The sequence below is a fragment of the Musca autumnalis genome, unplaced genomic scaffold (genome assembly GCF_047663935.1).
Source record: "Musca autumnalis isolate F117 unplaced genomic scaffold, ASM4766393v1 scaffold_50, whole genome shotgun sequence".
NCBI lineage: Eukaryota > Metazoa > Arthropoda > Insecta > Diptera > Muscidae > Musca > Musca autumnalis.
In genome coordinates this window covers 283805-309169 of record NW_027412089.1, presented here as the reverse complement: position 1 = coordinate 309169, position 25365 = coordinate 283805, and the positions used below count along the sequence as shown (strand labels likewise).

General features: G+C 32.5%; 1 long non-coding RNA gene across 1 annotated transcript; it reads left to right on the top strand.

Moving 5' to 3' along the window:
- The first annotated feature begins 24740 nt into the window (after positions 1-24740).
- LOC141388084 (uncharacterized) lies at positions 24741-25125 on the top strand. The gene is made up of 3 exons (XR_012408688.1): positions 24741-24823; positions 24890-24985; positions 25051-25125. It is a non-coding gene; the product is annotated as an uncharacterized lncRNA (long non-coding RNA).
- Positions 25126-25365: the final 240 nt, after the last annotated feature.

The following is a 25365-nucleotide window of genomic DNA, read 5'->3' as shown; positions in this document are numbered from 1 at the left end:
TGAAACATTAATACCTGACAGAGACTCGTGGTTCGGCGGGACCCTAGCAGAAAAGCCTCCTGAAAACTGCTGTTATACAGACGGCTCGATGTTAGGGGGAGGACGGGACTTGGACTTTTTATTGAAGAACCAGAGACCGAAATCTCTCTTCGGTTGCCGGATCACAATACGGTCCTTCAAGCGGAGATCAGGGCGATCACAGAGTGTCTGCTAACTCGAGACCAACCACCCTTAACGTCCTTACGGACAGTAAAATGACAATCAATGCAATAACATCCAAGACAGTAAAATCAAAAACTGTACTGGACTGCATAAATACGATAAACAATTATTCCCAGAAAGGAATAGTGCGTATCATATGGGTACCAGGCCATGCGGGGTTAAAGGTAATGAAAGAGCAAATTCTCTGGCAAAAAATGGCAAGGGCAACAGTAACCTTAGACATCGCAAAGCCTCTAAATGCGTCACGTCTAGAGTTAAAAATTTTGACAAAACAGGCCCATACATCCCTATGGAAAGAGAGGAGATAGGGAAAACCACTAAGATTCTCTGGGGGACCCAAACGAGGATAAAACTAAATACTTACTATTATTAGGTAAGGCAGACATTAGTAGGCTAACAGGTATCCTTACTGGTCACTTGGTCCTACAAGCTGATCTGCATAAAATTAAATGCGCAGATAACAGCTAATGCAGGGCATGCGGCATGCGGAAAGGTCCCAGTCTTTAGGGACCGACACTATACCGGGACTTAATGAGATAACGGTAAATGATGTTAAATAGTTAAGGGATTTTAAGGGTACAGAATTCCTAAAATAATAAAGAGACCAAATACGACCCTTTCTTCAATTAGTCTAGAGCGCACAACATGCCTATTCTGGCTTAAGTGTATGTCCATTGGACATGTGGCGACTTACGCCCCTCTTTTCAACCTAACCTAGCCTATTTTCACCATGGGTGTTTCCTGTACATTCCCTGAAATTTTGAAGAAAATCGTTTCAGCCATTTTTGAGTCTATGCGGAACATACAAACATACACACATTGTCTTTTAGATATTAGATATAATTTTTAAAGACATAGACATAAAAACCCGGGTTATGGCGCACATTTTACAGAAAGAGTTATCGAAATCGGTCCAGCCGTTCTCAACTGATGCCATTACCAACGAACGACATTTGATTTTTATTTATATAGATATAGCATTAAAAAGTAGGGTATAGGGGAAGTACCCCGCCCCTTCTGAAATTCAACAAAATTTGTAGCCCATTTTAACCGGGGCCATCCCTGTGCATTACCTGGCAATTTCAGGAAAATCGGTACAGTAGTTTTTGTAGAATTGATAAAAATTGAAAATTGAAAAGAAGTGGGCGTAAAAGTGGGTGTGGTCAAAATTTCTTTGCATAAAAACCCAAGTCGGGTTATAGCGCATTTATTTATTTATTTATTTATTTATTTATTATTTTATTTATTTATTTATTTATTTATTTATTTATTTATTTATTTATTTATTTATTTATTTATTTATTTATTTATTTATTTATTTATTTATTTATTTATTTATTTATTTATTTATTTATTTATTTATTTATTTATTTATTTATTTATTTATTTATTTATTTATTTATTTATTTATTTATTTATTTATTTATTTATTTATTTATTTATTTATTTATTTATTTATTTATTTATTTATTTATTTATTTATTAATTAATTAATTAATTAATTAATTAATTAATTAATTAATTAATTAATTAATTAATTAATTAATTAATTAATTAATTAATTAATTAATTAATTAATTTATTTATTTATTTATTTATTTATTTATTTATTTATTTATTTATTTATTTATTTATTTATTTATTTATTTATTTATTTATTTATTTATTTATTTATTTATTTATTTATTTATTTATTTATTTATTTATTTATTTATTTATTTATTTATTTATTTATTTATTTATTTATTTATTTATTTATTTATTTATTTATTTATTTATTTATTTATTTATTTATTTATTTATTTATTTATTTATTTATTTATTTATTTATTTATTTATTTATTTATTTATTTATTTATTTATTTATTTATTTATTTATTTATTTATTTATTTATTTATTTATTTATTTATTTATTTATTTATTTATTTATTTATTTATTTATTTATTTATTTATTTATTTATTTATTTATTTATTTATTTATTTATTTATTTATTTATTTATTTATTTACTAGCAAAATGCCCGCTACTTCGTATGCGGAAAGGATATAAAAAAAACAAATAAACAATATATAATATGGAAATGACAAACACTGAAAATTTGGTCGCACTTATACCAATTTTAATCAATATTTATTTTTATCTTAGTACTGTACGTACCCCTTAAGTTCGATTTTCAAAAAGATCAACCAATACACACCCTAACTCCAAAAAATAAAAATTCCAGCACTGTCCCTACACCCAAAAACAAATTGAGTACCATTAAGTAATTTTCGTATACTTATGGTACGTATTTCGACGACATATCTCAGCCATACACGGACATTAATACAAAATAATTACAGTAAATTCCATAATAATTACAGTAATTTCAAATCTCAAGATTCCAGCTGTATCCGTTCGTCCAATTCCAAATTGTACCAAACTTAGTATCAAGTCGAACTCTTCGTACCCATAAGAAAGATTTTCCAAAACTACCTCAATCCTTCACTTTAGTAGTAATCTTACTTCCAAATTTCAGGATTCAAACTCTATCCGTTAAACCAAATTAAAATTGTACTAAATTTAGAACAATTTAGAATTTTCGTACCAATTTTCAAAACTTCCTCAACGCAACAGGGCTACAATAATCATACTTTCAAATTGCAGGATTCCACCGCTATCCGTTCACCTACATACAAATTGTACTAAATTTAGTACCATTTAGTGCTTTTCGTAACCATAAGTTTGCTTTTTCAAAACAACCTAAATCCTACTCTTCGACTGTAATCGTAATTCCAAATTTCAGGATTCCAGCTCTATTAATTCACCCGAATCCAAATTGTATCAAATTTAGTACCATTTCTTTCCCAAACAAAAATTTTAGGATTCCAGCTCTACCCGTTTACCCAAATCCATATTGTACCATATTTAGTACCATTTAGTACTTCTCGTACCCATACGTACGACTTTTCAAAATTTCCTCAATACTACACTCCTACAGTAATCTTAATTCCTAATTCCAACACTATCCGTTTACTAAAATTCAAATTGTACCAAATTTAGTGCTTTCTGTACCCATAAGTACGAATTTCCAAAACTACCTCAATTCTACTGTCCGGCAGTAATCTTAGTTCCAAATTTCAGAATTCCAGCTCTATCCGTTCATCCAAATCCAAATTGTACCAAATTTAGTACTATTTAGTACTTTTCGTACCCAAAGGTACGAATTTCCAAAACTATCTCAATCCTACACCCCTACAGTAATCATAATTCAAAACTTTAGGATTCCAGCTCTATCCGTTCACCCAAATCCAAATTTAGTACTGCTCGTAATCATAAATACGAACTTCCAAAACCATTTCCTTATTTCAACGCCATTTCCCAACCTTGATTCCCATACCAAATTTGAAGATTCTAGCTTTATCCATTAAAAATATGCAATTGGTACCAAATTTAGAAACTTGTAGTACTTTTCGTACGCTTATAGTTCGAGTTTCAAAATACCCTTTGGTACATCTTCCTAACTCTCCATCAATGACCACTCGTTCAAAATTTCAGATTTCTAGCTCTTCGCGTTTGCCTAATACAATGGATTCCATATTTAGTACACTTTAGCACTTTACACAAAAACAAATTGTACCAAATTCTGTACAATTCGATTTTCCAAAACAACCTTAATCCTTCACTTCAACAGTAACCATAATTCCAAATAACAGGATTCCAGCGCTATCCGTGCAATCAAATCCAAGTTGTACCATTTGGTACATTTCGTACCTATAAGTACGAATTTCAAAAACTACTTCCATCTCAATCCTATACTCCAACAGCAGTCTGATCAAATTCCAGGATTCCAGCTCTATCCGTTCTTCCAAATCCAAATTGTACCACAGGTAGTACCACTTAGTACTTATCGTACCCTTACTACCTCAGTCCTACACTCCAATAGTAATCCTAATTTCAAATTTCAGGACTCAAACACTATCCGTCACCCAAATCCAAATTCTACCTCTATAGCCTACCGCGAACGGGTTGCAAATTCTAACTTTTTCCGTTTACTAAAATTCATACTTTAAATTAAAATAAATAAAATTAAAATACTTAAAATTCAGGATTCCAGTAGGCCTATTCTGTAACTTTTATCGATTGAAAAGTTGTTAAAATTCCTTTTGTTTTTGTAACAACAACAAAACAAACAAATGAAATTGTTGTAAAATAAACAATGAGTAAAGTTGTTAAAAAGTTACTGAATAGGGGGGCAGTTCTATCCGTTCACCCAAATCCAAATTGTAATAAATTTAGTACCATTTAGTACTTTTCGTACACATAAATACGAATTTCCAAAATTTCCCCAATCCTATGCTCCAACAGTAATCTCAATTTCAAATTTCAGGATTCCAGCTCTGTCCGTTCACTCGAATCCCTATTGTACCAAATTTAGTACTTTTCGAACACATAAGTACGAATTTCCAAAACCACCCTCATATCTCAGTCCTACACTTCACAGTAATCTTAATTCCAAATTTCAGGTTTCCAGCTACATACATACGTTCACCCAAATCCAAATTGTACTAAATTTAGTACCATTTAGTACTTTTCGTACCCATAAGTACGAATTTTCAAAACTACCTCAATTCTACACCCCACCAGTAATCTCAATTCCAAATTTCGAGATTCCAACTATATCCGTTCACCCAAATCCCCATTGTCCCAAATTTAGTACCATTTAGTACTTTTCATTCACATAAGTAAGAATTTCCAAAACTTCCCCAGTCCTACATTCCAACAGTAATATCAATTCCAAATTTCAGGAATCCAGCTCTATCCGTTCACCCAAATCCAAACTGTACTAAATTTAGTACCATTTAGTACTTTTCGTACATTCAAGTTTCCAAAAACCCTTTGGTGCATCTTTCTTACTCTTCATCAGTGATCCTCAGTCCAAATTTGAGGAATCAAGCTCTATCCGTTCACCCAAATCGAAACTGTACCAAATTTAGTGCTATTTAGTATTTTTCGTACCCTATGTACGAATTTCCAAAACTTCCACAATACTAAACTCCACCAGTAATCTCAGTTCCAAATTTAGAGATTCCAGCGCTATCCGTTCACCCAAATCCCCATTATACAAAATTTAGTTCCATTTAGTACTTTCCGTACACATAAGTACTAATTTCCAAAACCACCCTCATATCTCAATCCTACACTTCAACAGTAGTATTAATTCCAAATTTCAGGTTTCCAGCTCTATCCGTTCATTCAAATCCAAATTGTACTAAATTTAGTACGATTTAGTACTTTTCGTACCCATAAGTACGAATATTCAAAACTACCTCAATCCTACACCCCACCAGTAATCTCAATTCCAAATTTCGAGATTCCAGTTATTATCCGTTCACCCAAATCCCCATTGTATCAAATTTAGTACCATTTAGTACTTTTCATACACATAAGTACGAATTTCCAAAAGTTCTTCAATCCTACACTCCAACAGTAACCTCAATTCCAAATATCAGGATTCCAGCTCTATCCGTTCACCCAAATCCCTATTGTACCAAATTTAGTACTATTTAGTACTTTTCGTACACATAAGCACGAATTTCCAAAACTACCCTCATATCTCAATCCTACACTACAACAGTAACCTTAATTCCAAATTCCAGGTTTCCAGCTCTTTACGTTCACCCAAATCTAAATTGTACTAAATTTAGTACCATTTAGTACTTTTCGTACATATGATTGGTAATTTTCCAAACCATTTCCTTTTAGAAGCACCACTTCCCAACCTTGATTTCCATACCAAATTCCTATATTCCTATATTCCTGGGGCCTATTATTGATTTCATTAATTATTTAGCGATTTCTTCAAATTACAGATTTTGAAATTGAATAGTTATGACTGTACATATCCATATACGATAAAATTCTTAATTGCAAATAAATCGTGGTAATATGCACAATTTTATTGCACTTTCATTGATTTGCAAACATTTAGTTATTACCAAAAAGTGAGGTCCATACAGTTTTTAGTTGTTGTTATTTCTGGCCGATTTCTGAATTTATTCCCCTAATGTTGTCTTCAACAGCAACTCATTTGTTCAACAAACCCAACATCATTTATTGAAAGAATTTTTGTTTTAATTTTAAATTGAAAATCAAAATTTTTACAAATGCATCGATTGTAATCATCTTTTCTAACTGTATTTTAACGAATGAAAATCTTTTGTGCGACACCTGTTATGTGAAAACTAAATCAGGATCGGTTTGTATTTTTCGCGTAATTTATGTTTAAACCATTATCACCAACTGCGACATCTGTTGCAATGGAAGATAACAAATGTCTTGTCTTTCTATTATTTAGTGGTTTACGATAAAATAAGTGCGCCTAGAAGTAAACTACAAAATTTGAAATTATGTGTGATCGTTTACGGTATCATGAAGTTATAGCATTGTTAATTTGACACATGTCTTGCAGAGGGCCAACAAAGTGAATAAGTACGTAATAGTAATGAAAAATAAGGATTTTTGTTGTTGTTATTTTTTGTGGTTCCAGGACGAATTTTCTAAAACCAGGCCTTATCTCGCACATGTGCATCAACAGTGACCCACTGGTAAAATTTCAAGCTCCTAGCTTTAGCCGTTTTGGCTGGGCGTTGATGATGAGTCAGTCAGTCAGTCAATCACTTATCACCAAGCTCATTTATATATATAGATTTATTTATTTATTTATTTATTTATTTATTTATTTATTTATTTATTTATTTATTTATTTATTTATTTATTTATTTATTTATTTATTTATTTATTTATTTATTTATTTATTTATTTATTTATTTATTTATTTATTTATTTATTTATTTATTTATTTATTTATTTGATTGATTGATTGATTGATTAATTGATTGATTGATTGATTGATTGATTGATTGATTGATTGATTGATTGATTGATTGATTGATTGATTGATTGGTTGATTGATTGATTGATTGATTGATTGATTGATTGATTGATTGATTGATTGATTGATTGATTGATTGATTGATTGATTGATTGATTGATTGATTGATTGATTGATTGATTGATTGATTTATTTATTTTTATTTATTTACTTATTTGTCTATTTATTTTTTATTATTCATTTATTTTTTGTATATTTATATATTTATTTATTGATTTAAGTTAACTCCACTGTATTAAGTGCTGATTCAGGCCACGAGCCTTCAGTCAGCAATCAGTGAAACGGACAACCAACAATCGCCATCAACTACATTCCCATCAACAAGTTAGCTCCACTGTATTGGGTGCTGACTCAGGCCACGAGCCTTCAGTCAGCGGTTGATGCAACGGACATCCAACAATATCCACCAACAACGACGATCAAATATCGCTGACACTAAGCAGACGACCAAAGCAGCAACTATGAGAAAGCCAACAACCAACGATTCACATGAGGCAGCGAGAAATAGAATATGCCGACTCAACAATGTAGTTAGAAACTTTAATGATAAATTGATTGTATTTTGTACCGTAGAGTTAGTCTTGTTTTGGGGTTTTAAGAATGAAGCTTGCTCATTGAGCAGAATAAAGTTTGTAATGATTTTTAAATAAAGTTTATTTAATTGGTCGGAACGGGATTTATCAAAGAAGGTTATTCAATTCGAAATTCTTGAAAAAAGGGATTTGTTAACTGGCGCCCAAGCAGGGACCTTCAAATGAAGAAAATGTGTACTTTATAATGTTGGAAAAGGGACAGGATGTGAAAGAAAAATTGTTGGTGAACAAATAGGACAAAAAATTTGTTTGGTGATTTAAAAATGAAAAACGGATTCAGCAAAAAAGTTAAGTAAAAGAATCTTTGCTGATGTGAAAAAAGAACTTAATAGAACAATTGTTAAATAAAAAAACTTAATAACGAAAGCAAAAAATTAAAAATATGGTGATGTGCAAAAAGAATTTACAGAACATTTGCAAAATAAAAGAAACTTTATTTAAAATAGTGATGCGAAAAATAGAAGGAACTTTATTAAAAAATTGTGTTGTTAAACTAGGAAAATAAAAGGGAACTTTATTGAAAGATTTGCGATGTTAAAAATAAAATGGAATTTTATAAAAAAAATTATGTTTAAATAAAAAGTAAAAGGAACTTTATTTGAAAAATGGTTATTTTTAAATGACTGAAAAAGGAAATTTATTAAAAAATGGTAATGTTAAAAATAAAAAGTAAAAGAAACTTTATTATAACCAGATATGAAGATAAAATAAAAGTTAAAATAAAAAGTAAAAGGAAATTATTTATAAAATTGTGATGTTACAATAAAAATTAACTTATTTAAAAATGACAATGATAACAAATAAAAAGGTAAAAGGAAATTAATTAAAAAAATTGTGAGGTTAAAGGAAAAATAAAAGTAAATGGAATTTTTGGTGAAATGACAGTGCAATTGCAAATAACTGGAACCTAATAACGAGTACAAAGAGTTGAAAATCTGGCTGATTTTAAGAATCAATTATCTTTGCATTCCCTCACTTCATGAATAAAGTTTCCATTCCAATCGGCTTCAAAACTCAACGAAATGACCCAAAACAAGACTCACCATAAAAATCCCTTAAAAAATATCACTTCTAATTCCCGATACCTCACCTAAACCCCTTGTAAATCTGAGAGTCACCACTCCAAATTTCCCCCGACAGCCTGGTGCCAAAAACCCAAAACCTGGATTCAAATACACAGTTCTGAAAAATTCTCCTAAGAACTAAATCTTAAAAAGCTTTCTAATTTGATTTTATTCAATTTCCATTTCTTAAAATATCTTAAAAACTGAAATCACACACCAAACAATAAAAGACCAATTTATTCAGGACGAATGCGTACCGGGTCAAATCAAAGACACTTTAAGTAACAAATTTGTTCCAAATGGAGGAAGACCCTCAAGTGAATATTAAAGAAATAAATTTTATGTTCTGACCGGCATACCCCAACATAAATTACAAGGATGGGGTCTACTTTAAAATTTCTCATAGATTCATGAGCTTCCAAAAACTTTGTGGAACCATCCCTGTGTCCAAATACGATAAAATTAGAAAAACCAATCTCCTTCGGATAAAATTAAAATTAAAGGAAAGATACGCGGGACATTTTTTGCCCCGTTTAGGAGTTATGCTTCCTAAACTTTTATTCTCCTCGTTTAATGGGATCATTGGTCACAACACATTGCGTGACCTTAAGGCTATAATTAGTCACAAAAATAATTCCCTAACTATTGATAAAAGAATTTGTGTGCCCTTAAAGTCCGAAAATTAAATGGACGCTCCCCAGTAGTAGAAAGCAAACTCAGTCGAATCAGCAGAAGCTGACCGGTCTTCGAGTTTTGAAACTCCAAACAGTTGGCGAATCTTCTTCCGATACAGCAAGTGAAGCTGTAATCGGTAATTAAGGTTCAACTACTATAGCATCCATTAAATGTTTTCCCCAATTAGATTGCAATAAAACCATTTCATTCTGAAGTGGTTACACATATTAATGCTCATCCTGGTTATAACCGATATAATATATAATTAAGTACAATAAACAAGTCAAACTTAACACAAGTCTTAAAGGAAAAACTCAGGGCCGATGCCATCAACGGCATCAAGGTCACAGAAATGTTTTTAGGTTTGCTAAAGGAAATCATTTTAGAAAAATTTTCCCGAAAAATTCAATGATTTAGACGTCACTTGTCCTAGCATAATCTGCTCCTTAATAGAAAACGAGGGCAAAAGGGTACATCGAAATAAGAATGAAACCAAATTACAGCTTTTAGTAAAATACAATTTGTGAAATATTACATATGGACATATTTTCTCTTCAAAATAAATATTTTAGATAAAGTTTCAAAATTCGGGAAATTATTTTCCTTAAAAATCGTTCAGCCCTAGAAATAAGAGTCACAATCTTAGAAGCACTTAATTATTTCTCTACCCCACGAATTCTAGTAACCGGAAATGAGCGCGGTTTTATTATTCCAATAGTAATGAACAATCAGGTGTAAATGTTTATTTGGCCCTAGTAGGTGGCAGTAAAGCAAACGGTCAAGTGGAACGATTTCATGAGAGGAATTTATAGATGTCTAACGGCGGAATACATATGTTCTAAGCAGACCAATATCGTAATTTAGTACATTCTGTCATTAATCAAAAACCAGTTGATATATTTTTAACCTGTCTGAGAAAACAAACTCTGCCTAATGTTAGGAAACAATTAAACAAACGCGTGAGAAATTATAGATACGCATAAATCGAAGTCTAAAGATTATATAATGGGCGATGTAGTTCATATTAAAAAAGACAAATCAAAGCCAAGCATCGTACCCTCTACGAAGAATCAGTGATAAATAAAAACAATAGGGTTACAGTGCGAATCGGCACCGGAAGGAAAATGCACAAAACTAATCGGTTCATTCCCTCATCCCTCCTGATATTATAACTTATATGATTAACTCCATAAATAAAATTGATGACTCCTTTCAAATCTTCTGTGATTCTTTATTGCAAGTCTTCATACATATTGTTTAGACTAACTATTCTTCAAGACCTTAGAGTATATAACTCTTCCTTGTGCATTTTTATATGGTCTATTTATGATCGAAATAATTTTTTACTAAAATATGGTTAAAACAATTTGGTTTATTTGAAACTCTATAAGTGCGATTTTGGTAATCGAAGCCTGTCGTGCGTTGTCATAAAATTTTAACAAACTTTCGATCCAGATTTTTGTTGATTTTGTCTATTTATGTTCGAAATAACTTTATTTGAAACTCGATAAGTGAGATTTTGGTAATCGATGCCTGTCGTGCGTTGTCATAAAATTTTAACAAACTTTCGATCCAGATTTTTGTTGAATTTGTCTATTTTATGATCGAAATAATTTTTTACTTCATTATGGTCGGAATGATTTTTTATTTTATATAAATTTCGTGACGTACTCTACTCTGATTGCTTGACTTGAATTTTTTGCCAATCTTTTCCTTCAAGGAACTATGTTCCTTCTAATTAGTTATCACTTTTTCTTAATACAAGAATGAGTAACGGTCTGCCGGAAAGATTATTAAACAACGAATCCATTAATACGATATACTTTTTTGGGACAACGGCTCTAATGTCCCCAAGACATTGGTCGTGTTAGGTGTTCGTGCCATGAGTAAGTCTCATAATTGGGACTAAAAGGGAGAAACACGAAGCCTACAGTCTACAAAATATCCTCAAATGGGCCTGTAAACTAGTGGAAACCATATATTTACGGAGGGGTTCAATTCCGAATAGAATTCCACAAATACGAATGAAAGTAATAAAAATCAAATATTAAAATTACAAAAAATGTAAATGAAAATATAATTATATATGCGCAATATAATAACTAAAATGATTAAACAGAAAATGAACCAAGGTATAAAAAAAGAATTAAAAAATAATCAAAAATCATTCATGTAATCTACAATTTTGAGGAAGAGTGACTTATACTGTTCTAAAATTCAAATTTGGTCCATGGCTTAAGAGACCATAATTTTTTCCTTTCAGTATGGTATACGATCACTTAGTACTAAAATAAAAAGATTGACTATAAGTAATCTCAGCAGTGGTAATTAATACTGTAAGTAGAGTTCAAATTTGGCCCATGGCTTAAGAGCCTATTGTTTGTCCATCTGCTAGAAGGTTGACTATTACGCTGAACTTGAGGATTAACAAATAAATGAAATTATAAAAATGAAAGAGTGCTCTTAAAATGGCCAAAAACAAAAAAGAGTGCAGAATATAAAAGGAACCCAAATTATGGGTCACAAAATTAGAAAATTACAAATAAAAAGGAAAAGGGAACTGATGAAGTTGTTTGGTGACAACTGAAACTATAGTATTCCCGACCCTCCGCCCGCAACTAATCAATTTCATATCCACTGTAAAACATTTTGTTGTTATTCAAATACTTGAATACAACAAAATATGGACTAAAGCTGAAATAAACACAAAGATGTAAAATTCTGCAGTCCAACAATAAAAAACGCCAACAACAATAATAGGCATCAGCACGGCCTTGTTGATCAATGCGTAATGCAAAAACAACAACTTTCTCGTTGTTTTACCCCCGCTTATTGAAGCAACACACTATGTTCGTATTCTTTGCAATGCAAAGACGACATAAAAACAGTGGTGGATATAAAATTCTTTAGTTCGACTCAAATTGTAGGGTAATCAGTTTTAGGGCCATATAGCAAATTTCTCATTTTGTTTAATTTGCTGGATGGGCTTATTGACCTGTTTATCGATACAGAGTCGGCGGAAAAGGGAACTGATGAAGTTGTTTGGTGACAACTGAAACTATAGTATTCCCGACCCTCCGCCCGCAACTAATCAATTTCATATCCACTGTAAAACATTTTGTTGTTATTCAAATACTTGAATACAACAAAATATGGACTAAAGCTGAAATAAACACAAAGAAATAAAAAGGAACCCAAAATATGGGTCACAATGTAAAATATTGCAATAAAAACAAGGAACCTAAAATATGGGTCATAAAATGTATGCAAAATAAAATATTATGAAATGAGAGTTGTGAAGATTTCCGTCAGTTGAAAAGTCCAAAAGGCGTCCAGGGCTTAACGAGACTTCCTTTTTTTTAATTAATTTAATTAATCGAGCTTTTTTATGACCTAAGGAGATTACATTGAAAAATTGATATCTAGCGAAGTCCTACACACACACATCAACCACTATGCGACGATCGTTTCGTTAGCTGGTTAGGCTAACATCATCAGGCATATTAATGTGTTGTTGTTGCTAGACAATTTTCGCCATTTGGAGCTCCTATTTATACATCCAAGATTGCAAATTTTGCATTTGTGAAGTTCAAATTGCAGCTTTTTATTTCCAAAGACGACTCATTTGTCCCCCTTCTATTCCAGAAATCAATTTTTTCAATGTTACATTCATATTACAGTCGATAGCTTTTTTCCATCGTAGACTGTATATATGTCTTTCAAATCGAAAGATTTTTTAAGTGGATTGTGGTTTAGAACGCTAAGACGTCAGCAACATTGTCTGTTAGTTGGCGACGACCCAGGTTCGAATCCCAGCCGGGCTCAGCTGAATGTTTTATTTTAAAGTTTTTTGCCTTTTTAGGGGCGAAGGCCATTATTTGTGAGATTTAATTAATTTAATTAATCGAGCTTTTTTATGACCTAAGGAGATTACATTGAAAAATTGATATCTAGCGAAGTCCTACACACACACATCAACCACTATGCGACGATCGTTTCGTTAGCTGGTTAGGCTAACATCATCAGGCATATTAATGTGTTGTTGTTGCTAGACAATTTTCGCCATTTGGAGCTCCTATTTATACATCCAAGATTGCAAATTTTGCATTTGTGAAGTTCAAATTGCAGCTTTTTATTTCCAAAGACGACTCATTTGTCCCCCTTCTATTCCAGAAATCAATTTTTTCAATGTTACATTCATATTACAGTCGATAGCTTTTTTCCATCGTAGACTGTATATATGTCTTTCAAATCGAAAGATTTTTTAAGTGGATTGTGGTTTAGAACGCTAAGACGTCAGCAACATTGTCTGTTAGTTGGCGACGACCCAGGTTCGAATCCCAGCCGGGCTCAGCTGAATGTTTTATTTTAAAGTTTTTTGCCTTTTTAGGGGCGAAGGCCATTATTTGTGAGATTTAATTAATTTAATTAATCGAGCTTTTTTATGACCTAAGGAGATTACATTGAAAAATTGATATCTAGCGAAGTCCTACACACACACATCAACCACTATGCGACGATCGTTTCGTTAGCTGGTTAGGCTAACATCATCAGGCATATTAATGTGTTGTTGTTGCTAGACAATTTTCGCCATTTGGAGCTCCTATTTATACATCCAAGATTGCAAATTTTGCATTTGTGAAGTTCAAATTGCAGCTTTTTATTTCCAAAGACGACTCATTTGTCCCCCTTCTATTCCAGAAATCAATTTTTTCAATGTTACATTCATATTACAGTCGATAGCTTTTTTCCATCGTAGACTGTATATATGTCTTTCAAATCGAAAGATTTTTTAAGTGGATTGTGGTTTAGAACGCTAAGACGTCAGCAACATTGTCTGTTAGTTGGCGACGACCCAGGTTCGAATCCCAGCCGGGCTCAGCTGAATGTTTTATTTTAAAGTTTTTTGCCTTTTTAGGGGCGAAGGCCTTCCTTTTGTTCTTCCTTGTACTGATGGAAAATCATTCTGCTGCTCAAAAAGAAAAAATATGAAAAATCATGATATATGGCATAAGGTCTAAAACTGAAAAATTTAAGATATTGAATGCCCAAGACAAAAATAAATGTAAAATATGCTAGCGAAATTAAATATTTAAAATCAAAAAAATTGAGGAAGTGGAGATTCCTATCGGTTGAAGGATTAAAAAGTTGTCCATGGCTTAAAAGACTTCTTTTTTGATCTTTCTTAAAATGATAGATAATCGGCCTTCTACTCAGGAAGTATTATAAATTGAAACATAGAGGATATCCAAAAAATTTTACAATGTCCGAATAATAAAAAAATTTGAAAATCTGATCAGATAAACGTTAAACCAAGTGGAGTAAAAAATAATTCATAATTTGCAATATTAACAAATTGTATTGTAAAGTAGAAATAATTGGATAACCATAATTCAATAATCAACTGGAAGAACTGTAACACTCTAATTTTGCTTGACCTTAACGCAATGACATAATCTAACCTAGTAGTTAAGTCACTAACAATACTAACATTAGAATTAGAAACAAACAATCTTATCTTTTCAGTCTCACGTGTCTGACCTTAGTGGCTAGCCTACAAATTTTTGAATACAATGCCCCGTTGGTAACATTCAAAAACGACAAAGGATGGCAACAAAGGATCAGCCCTAGAAATAAGAGTCACAATCTTAGAAGCACTTAATTATTTCTCTACCCCACGAATTCTAGTAACCGGAAATGAGCGCGGTTTTATTATTCCAATAGTAATGAACAATCAGGTGTAAATGTTTATTTGACCCTAGTAGGTGGCAGGTAAAGCAAACGGTCAAGTGGAACGATTTCATGAGAGGAATTTATAGATGTCTAACGGCGGAATACATATGTTCTAAGCAGACCAATATCGTAATTTAGTACATTCTGTCATTAATCAAAACCAGTTGATATATTTTTAACCTGTCTGAGAAAACAAACTCTGCCTAATGTTAGGAAACAATTAAACAAACGCGTGAGAAATTATAGATACGCATAAATCGAAGTCTAAAGATTATATAATGGGCGATGTAGTTCATATTAAAAAAGACAAATCAAAGCCAAGCATCGTACCCTCTACGAAGAATCAGTGATAAATAAAAACAATAGGGTTACAGTGCGAATCGGCACCGGAAGGAAAATTCACAAAACCTATATTAAAATCTAATCGGTTCATTCCCTCATCCCTCCTGATATTATAACTTATATGATTAACTCCATAAATAAAATTGATGACTCCTTTCAAATCTTCTGTGATTCTTTATTGCAAGTCTTCATACATATTGTTTGGACTAACTATTCTTCAAGACCTTAGAGTATATAACTCTTCCTTGTGCATATTTATATGGTCTATTTATGATCGAAATAATTTTTTACTAAAATATGGTTAAAACAATTTGGTTTATTTGAAACTCTATAAGTGCGATTTTGGTAATCGAAGCCTGTCGTGCGTTGTCATAAAATTTTAACAAACTGTCGATCCAGATTTTTGTTGATTTTGTCTATTTATGTTCGAAATAACTTTATTTGAAACTCGATAAGTGAGATTTTGGTAATCGATGCCTGTCGTGCGTTGTCATAAAACTTTAACAAACTTTCGATCCAGATTTTTGTTGAATTTGTCTATTTTATGATCGAAATAATTTTTTACTTCATTATGGTCGGAATGATTTTTTATTTTATATAAATTTCGTGACGTACTCTACTCTGATTGCTTGACTTGAATTTTTTGCCAATCTTTTCCTTCAAGGAACTATGTTCCTTCTAATTAGTTATCACTTTTTCTTAATACAAGAATGAGTAACGGTCTGCCGGAAAGATTATTAAACAACGAATCCATTAATACGATATACTTTTTTGGGACAACGGCTCTAATGTCCCCAAGACATTGGTCGTGTTAGGTGTTCGTGCCATGAGTAGGTCTCATAATTGAGACTAAAAGGGAGAAACACGAAGCCTACAGTCTACAAAATATCCTCAAATGGGCCTGTAAACTAGTGGAAACCATATATTTACGGAGGGGTTCAATTCCGAATAGAATTCCACAAATACGAATGAAAGTAATAAAAATCAAATATTAAAATTACAAAATATGTAAATGAAAATATAATTATATATGCGCAATATAATAACTAAAATGATTAAACAGAAAATGAACCAAGGTATAAAAAAAGAATTAAAAAATAATCAAAAATCATTCATGTAATCTACAATTTTGAGGAAGAGTGACTTATACTGTTCTAAAATTCAAATTTGGTCCATGGCTTAAGAGACCATAATTTTTTCCTTTCAGTATGGTATACGATCACTTAGTACTAAAATAAAAAGATTGACTATAAGTAATCTCAGCAGTGGTAATTAATACTGTAAGTAGAGTTCAAATTTGGCCCATGGCTTAAGAGCCTATTGTTTGTCCATCTGCTAGAAGGTTGACTATTACGCTGAACTTGAGGATTAACAAATAAATGAAATTATAGAAATGAAAGAGTGCTCTTAAAATGGCCAAAAACAAAAAAGAGTGCAGAATATAAAAGGAACCCAAATTATGGGTCACAAAATTAGAAAATTACAAATAAAAAGGATCCCAAAATATGGGTCACAATGTAAAATATTGCAATAAAAACAAGGAACCTAAAATATGGGTCATAAAATTTATGCAAAATAAAATATTATGAAATGAGAGTTGTGAAGATTTCCGTCAGTTGAAAAGTCCAAAAGGCGTCCAGGGCTTAACGAGACTTCCTTTTGTTCTTCCTTGTACTGATGGAAAATCATTCTGCTGCTCAAAAAGAAAAAATATGAAAAATCATGATATATGGCATAAGGTCTAAAACTGAAAAATTTAAGATATTGAATGCCCAAGACAAAAATAAATGTAAAATATGCTAGCGAAATTAAATATTTAAAATCAAAAAAATTGAGGAAGTGGAGATTCCTATCGGTTGAAGGATTAAAAAGTTGTCCATGGCTTACGAGACTTCTTTTTTGATCTTTCTTAAAATGATAGATAATCGGCCTTCTACTCAGGAAGTATTATAAATTGAAACATAGAGGATATCCAAAAAATTTTACAATGTCCGAATAATAAAAAAAATTTGAAAATCTGATCAGATAAACGTTAAACCAAGTGGAGTAAAAAATAATTCATAATTTGCAATATTAACAATTTGTATTGTAAAGTAGAAATAATTGGATAACCATAATTCAATAATCAACTGGAAGAACTGTAACACTCTAATTTTGCTTGACCTTAACGCAATGACATAATCTAACCTAGTAGTTAAGTCACTAACAATACTAACATTAGAATTAGAAACAAACAATCTTATCTTTTCAGTCTCACGTGTCTGACCTTAGTGGCTAGCCTACAAATTTTTGAATACAATGCCCCGTTGGTAACATTCAAAAACGACAAAGGATGGCAGATTGATGGAAGGTTCAATCTTGTTCACGTAATTAATCTGGAGGATTATAAACATCTACTAAATCTAACTCTGGCGATGTTGGAAAACACACGGCTGGATCCCAAGGAAGAATTGATCACATGATTGCTCAATATCGGAACGAAGTTAATGATACGAGCATTGATATATTTATCAATCGTGTCTTACGGCAAATTATGGTTATAAAAGACCTGGTCAACGAAAGAGAAATTCATGCCCAAATTCAACCCTGTTTGACAATTAACAACAATACAATATGCGAGCTTAAAGCAACTGTCAGACGATGAATGTGTTCCGAGTATACTTCATGGACGATAAGCTAAATGCCACTATAGATTCTGTATGGATGAAATTGTTGAGCTCGTAATGGAAGACACAATTTTCATTACCAACTTCAATGGAAGTCTAGAAAAAGGAAATTTTACCAAACATCTCTCCGGCACCTTTGTGGTCAAATTATCAAATGAAGAGATTAAAATAAAAAACTTCACGTATATAAGCAGAAGCCAGACGTCACTGCAAGTCCTACCCCAGATTATTACAACAATCTTAGAGGAAAATCGCCAGATCGATCTGGATCTTATCAATGAGATTAGTATCGAAAATATAAGAAACATTGAATCACTAACCGCCAAATATCACTACTCTACAGCAGCAGATTGTGTTATTGTTTTGTTCTTATCGTTCCTAGGTTACTTGAGCTGGAAAGCCCTTTACTCTCGAATAAGTCTCCCCCCATTGCAAGTGATTAATGAGCCAATAGCACAACCCCAATCTGCGGGACGCAGATTTTTTTGGAAAGGGAGGAGTTAACTCCACTGTATTAAGTGCTGACTCAGCCTTCAGTCAGCCATCAATGAAACGGACAACCAACAATCGCCATCAACTACATTGCCATCAACAAGTTAGCTCCACTGTATTGGGTGCTGACTCAGGCCACGAGCCTTCAGTCAGCGGTTGATGCAAAGGACAACCAACCATCGCCACCAACAACGACGATCAAATATCGCTGACACTAAGCAGACGGCCAAAGCAGCAACTATGAGAAAGCCAACAACCAACGATTTACATGAGGCAGCGAGAAATAGAATATGCCGACTCAACAATGTAGTTAGAAACTTTAATGATAAATTGATTGTATTTTGTACCGTAGAGTTAGTCTTGTTTTGGGGTTTTAAGAATGCAGCTTGCTCATTGAGCAGAATAAAGTTTGTAATGATTTTGAAATAAAGTTTAATTGGTCGGAACGGGATTTATCAAAGAAGGTTATTCAATTCGAAATTCTTGAAAAAAGGAATTTGTTAACTTTTATTTATTTATTTATTTATTTATTTATTTATTTATTTATTTATTTATTTATTTATTTATTTATTTATTTATTTATTTATTTATTTATTTATTTATTTATTGTTGTTGGCGTTTTTTTTCAAAGATGTATTTATTTATTTATTTATTTAATTATTTATTTATTTATTTATTTATTTATTTATTTATTTATTTATTTATTTATTTATTTATTTATTTATTTATTTATTTATTTATTTATTTATTTATTTATTTATTTATTTATTTATTTATTTATTTATTTATTTATTCATTTATTTATTTATTGATTTATTTATTGATTTATTTGTTTATTTACACTATGCAACACTGAAAATGCAAACAACTTCTAATGTAAATTTTTGAAATTACATATTGAGACTACAAAAACCCTAGTAGGGTTTTGTCCAGTCAGATCCAGTTCGGATTTTATGGCCTCATCTAAACCGGACTAAAACTACTGTTTTTTGCATTTATCGGGCCTCCATCTGAGAAACGGTTTGGAATTTGGCCTTGCTGTCTTTGGCAATATTATAGTCCTAACCTAGCAGAACTTATCTTTTGAACAGACCATATAAGAAAAACTCCATCTAGAGCTTCAAAATCGATAAAATATAGACAATTTTACATAATTGCTGAAATTCTGGTCCGTATCAGCTAAACTATTAGGAGTTGAACCAAGTAACCTTTTGCAAAAATCTTCCAAATAAAGTTCTCAACAATTCCTTAGGACATTCTGAAACTCTAAAATGCTTACTTTATGTTGTTTCAGCGGTATTTTGCATCATGTCTTTTGCAACAAGTATTTCAAACACAGTTCACACCAACAGTTTATTCTCGCATTTCGGATTTCACTACATTATTGACATTTTTATTAAATCGTCGTTGAAAAATGTACTGTAAACAACGGCATAGAGACATTTTACAACAATGACATTTTCTGAAGAGTTATGTACTACATTCTAGGGAATATTTTTCCAGAAGAAAGTATTCAGAAAAAATTAACGGTTTTGGAGATACGGTGCGAAATGTATAAACATTGTGGAATTTTTGCATATATTTTGAAATTTGAGACAACAAATGTAGTTTTTCAAGTTCATTATTTATCCAAATATTTTATTCTTGTCTTTATCTACAAATATGCTTCAGAGGTCAGAAGAAGATTCACATTGGTTTCTGAGATAAAGCCCTGAATTTCTTTAAAAACTCAACATTTAACGATGTTTAGATGGGGCCATAAAATCCGAGCTTGATCTGACACAACAAATCCCAAGTAGGGTATATTGTCGTTTGGGTTTGTTCTTTCAAAAAATCCTCAGTTCGAATTGTTTGCACAAGATCACCTCAAAAATGTTGCACAGTGTTATTTACTAGCCGTTCCGGCCCGCGTTGCTGGCCCTTGAAGCAGATTTATGTTACCGTTTGTATTATGTATTTTTATTGCATCGCTAATTAGTCGGGATCTGCAAGTGATTATAAATAAAAAAATCTTCAGATTTGTTTGTGTCGATATGCAATTTTAACATACCGCCAAAAAGCTGATGACTTGAGGCATGCATTTATTTCATCTGCTGGAATAGTATAACTGGAAGTGTTTGTCTGAAATCTAAAGGTGATTTGCTTCTTAAATTATTATTTCCATTGTAAATTCGTTCCAGGTGATAACTTATATTTAATATTGCATATGTGCCCTTCATTCACATGAATGTTCAGTGGCAACTTAAGGGTCAACTGACAAAATTAAAATGCTTATATTTTCGTTAATTAACGTTGTTTTTCGGTAGGTAAGCGACGAATAAAACGAAGTCGTAAAGTTCTACCGATAGCAACAATGCTGTCAACTTTCATTTTAACTTTTCATTCATAATTTTGCGTTTTAATTTTACCGATTTTTGTCGTTAACTCAAAAAATGAGTTAGAGAATAGCACTACTGAAAATTACATGGAAATCGGTTTAGAAGTTTTGAAGATACATTTAAAAAAGTCGGCGTGGCCGAGTTTAAAAGACACAAATAAGTCCCTTGGGTCGGAGACACAACCACCATTGTCTATCGAATTAATTTTCAAACCACGCTCCGCCGAAATTCCACAAAATATATAGTTTATTTTCACCAAGCACCATGGACATATATGCAGCCTTTTACACCAGGATTATTCCGGTACATTCCCTGAAATTTGTAGGAAAATCGGTTTAGAAGTTTCAGAGATAGAAATTGGGCGTGGTCGGGTCTTAAGGTCCCAAAATGAGTACCTAGGATCGGAGAATCGAAGGGTGGAAGTTGGGAGCAGGGTGGTTCGTTACAGAGTGGTTCGATGTGTAGAAGGTCGAAAGAGGGTGGATTGGAAGGTGGAAGTTCGGGGCGGGGTGGTTCGGAGGGTGGAAGTTCGGAGCGGACTGTTTCGGAGAGTGCAAGTCCACAGCAGGATGGTTCGGAACGGGGTGGTTCAGAGGGTGGTTGTTCGGAAGAATTAATTCAACCACTCGTTTAATTTTTGCTAAAATAACGGTTTTATTATCAGACATAGTAGAGGTACCAAACCCCTCCGAACAACACAATGTATAGCCTATTTGAACCACGGGTCCTCCCTGTACATTCTCTGAAATTTTCAGGAAAATCGGTTCAGTAGTTTTGGGTATGTAACGTATTTAAAAAGTGGCAGTGATAAAATAAGGTTTTTATAAAAATAGGGCATGGGGGAGGTACCTCAGCCTCTCCGAAATTAAAAAAAAATAGAGCCTATTTTCAAATTCAAGCCATTGAAGATGAGGTCAATAACTTGATTTTGGATAACCGAATGCAGGGAGGAGATCCAATTCAAATTGTCAGCAGCGGGGTCAAAGGGGACATGATTGTTTACCAAATTGCCCAGCATTATCAGTAGTATAAGACCTCCATGGGAAACCGGCAAACTGAAGCTGGTGAGGAAAGACCCAATTCCTCAACTTACTAAGGCATCCGTTTTTGTCCGAGGTTGGGGCAGCAAGTTCGAGACGGAACGCATGCTCGAGGTCTTTGGTCGTCAGAACAGGACATTGGATGTGAAGAGATGGGAGGTCTTCCACAAGGAGGAGAACCTGTATAATATGCCACAAAAACTTAAGTTTTCTTTACTCCCCAGAGTTGTCAACATCTGACGCAACTGTACTGAAGCAGGGGAATGGCAACATATACCTGCGTCAGTATATCTGCCGTATAATTCACCGACACTACCACCTACGTCGAAGCTGCAGCGGCTGGTGAGGGAACCAAAACAAACAGGTAACGAAGTACTAGTAGGTAGCGAAGCTAACTCACACCGCGTCACGTGGGGAAGTACTAATACTAACAAAAGGGGCCAAGCACTTTCCCGCTTGTTCGAGAAGTAGCAAATGCCCCCATGTTTATAGTTACATAGCCCGAGAAAAGTAGAAATTGTCACTTATTGGATACTCGTAATGCACATGGTAATGAATTGGCTACCTTCCGCATTACCGATCGCCAGTAAAGTATCCAGTAAGTTTTTCTCACATGTTTTTATTCTCTTTTAAACTCTCAACATAAAAACAAAAACAAAAATTGTCCCGTTATTCCTCTTACATTCTTCTAATTTCATCAGTCGTTTCGCGAAGTTTGGTGAAATACATAGGAAGTTGAAGTGATTTTTAAAAGTGTTTAATTGAAATAAAAAGGTAAAATGATAAGCAAAAGACATCTGAAAAGACTTGTAAAAAAGGAAAAAGATAAATATTTAAACTAATTTAAAAAAGTTGAACAGGAATGTATGGAAAGCGAAGAAAATATTGTTTTTCAAACAACAAATGTGAAAACTGCAGAAAAAATAAATGTGGACGATTTGGAAGAAATGGGTTGTGAAATAACCAACAGTGAGAATTGTCTAGAACGCTCATGTTCTAATCTAAGCCAGAAATTAAAAGAGTGGAGTATTAAACATAGAGTTTCTCGGAATTGTTCCAAAGATTTAATTAATATTCTTCGAAGTGAAGATTTAGTTGTAACACCATTCTACAAATTTCTTCATCCTATAACCCCTGTTATAGAAAATATTTGTGGAGGATTTTACATGCATTTGGGCATACTATCCCATTCCAGTGGGATTTTTATTGGGCAAAAGTAAACCAACCTGTAGTGACACGTTTTTACAAAAATTAGTTGATGAGTTATCATTTTATTTGAAAAATGGAATACAAATTGATGAGAAGTTTCATTCCGTCGAAATTAGGGCAATTCTCTGTGACGCTCCAGCACGAGCTTTTATTACAGGAACTCCATCACATACCTCCCGCCACGGTTGCGCCAAATGCACACAAATTGCAAAAAAAAGAATGGTGTTCTCACTTATAGCGTTACGCCTGGAACACTTATTACAGATGAGGATTTCCGAGTGCGTAAATATCCAAACCATCATGCTGAGTTATATTTAAGAAGACCCACAGCATTAGAAAATCTTAATATCTCAATGGTAACTCAGGTACCTCTGGACTGTATGCATTTGGTTGACCTAGGTGTCACCCGAAAATTTTTATTGAGACTTATAAATAAAAAAAAATGGTTTCTGAGGACAATATAAAGAATATATCATGCCGACTTACAGAATTACGTGGTCGTATTACAATAGATTTTGTACGTAAGCCCCGTTCATTATCGGAAATTTCCTGTTGGAAAGCGACGGAACTACGTCAATTTCTGTTATATACTGGATTAATTGTTCTTAAGGATGAGGTTACGGAAGATATTTACTACGAATTTTTATTGTTACACTGCTCCTATAGAATATTGTGTTGCCCAAAACAATGTATGTCAAATTTGAAATCGGCTCAAATATTACTAAATACTTTTGTAGAAAATTTTCCTATAATATTCGGCGAAAATGGTGTGTCGTATAATGTACACGGCTTACTACATATCGAAGATACTATCAAACAAATTGGTTGTCCTACACAAAACTCATGTTATGGGTTTGAAAATTATTTGCAGGGTATTAAAAAGTCAGTAAAAAGGCCCTCTAAAATACTCCAACAAATTTACAGAAGAGTTGTTGAGGAAAAGGTCTTGGAGCCAGAAAGTGTAGACGGGTTGGACGCGTCATGTGAAAGGTATACATTTCAAAACAGTTTATTAACAAAACGAGTCCCTAATAACATTTGCTATGTAAAGAATGCAATACCTGTGCAGATTCAACGCTTTTCCCATAGCAACGGAGGATTTCTTGTTGGTAGACGGTTTCAAAATATACATAGTTTTTTCAATGAACCGTGTAACTCAATATCTTTAGGCATTTTCCTTGTAGATTCCGAACCGTCAGAAGTAGACGAAATATTTTCTTTAAAAGATATTGAATGCAAAATTATAGCATTTCCATAAAAATAATGAGTTGTTACTTCTTCCTCTTTTACATGGATGTCAATAAATTTCTTTCATATTTTCAATTACCTTGTTTCTTATATTCTACTCAATACAGCTATACTTATATAACAAACATGTCGGGTTTGAAGCCAGAAATTATTCCCCAATCGAACCAAAAATCTGGTAGTCCACTAAAAAAATAAGAAGAGTTGATGCATCAATTGACACGGAAAGTAAGTATATGTTTTATATATAGTAGTTCCTCAATAAATGTAATAACATTTTTACATATATTTCAGATCAACCTCCAACATCTGTTAATATTTCAAAAGCTACAGAATCTTCCTTCATTTCCATAGCTGAAAATATTCAGAAACAGCTGAACGTTATTCAAGGTATTTCAAATCACCAATTTTCCAAAATCAACCTTTTTATGATATATATTCTTATATTCCTATAGGCCAGCTAAAAATCATAGTCGAAGCCGTTGCAACAAATCAAGTCATGATCGAAAATCTTGTACGTCAAAAATGTAATGGAAACCCAATTTCCAACAAATTTCCAATAACAACAGAGGAAGATTTAATACAATTAAATACTGAAATCAACACCGAAAATAAAGCACAATATGTAAGTACATTTTTTTCTATATGTAATATAATAATGTTCCATGCTAAATCATATTTTTTAAATCATAATTAACAGGTCAATATTGTGGCAAAGATTTTGGAAAGGGGAGGAGTTTTAAAAAATTTTAAACACATAATAGATGACA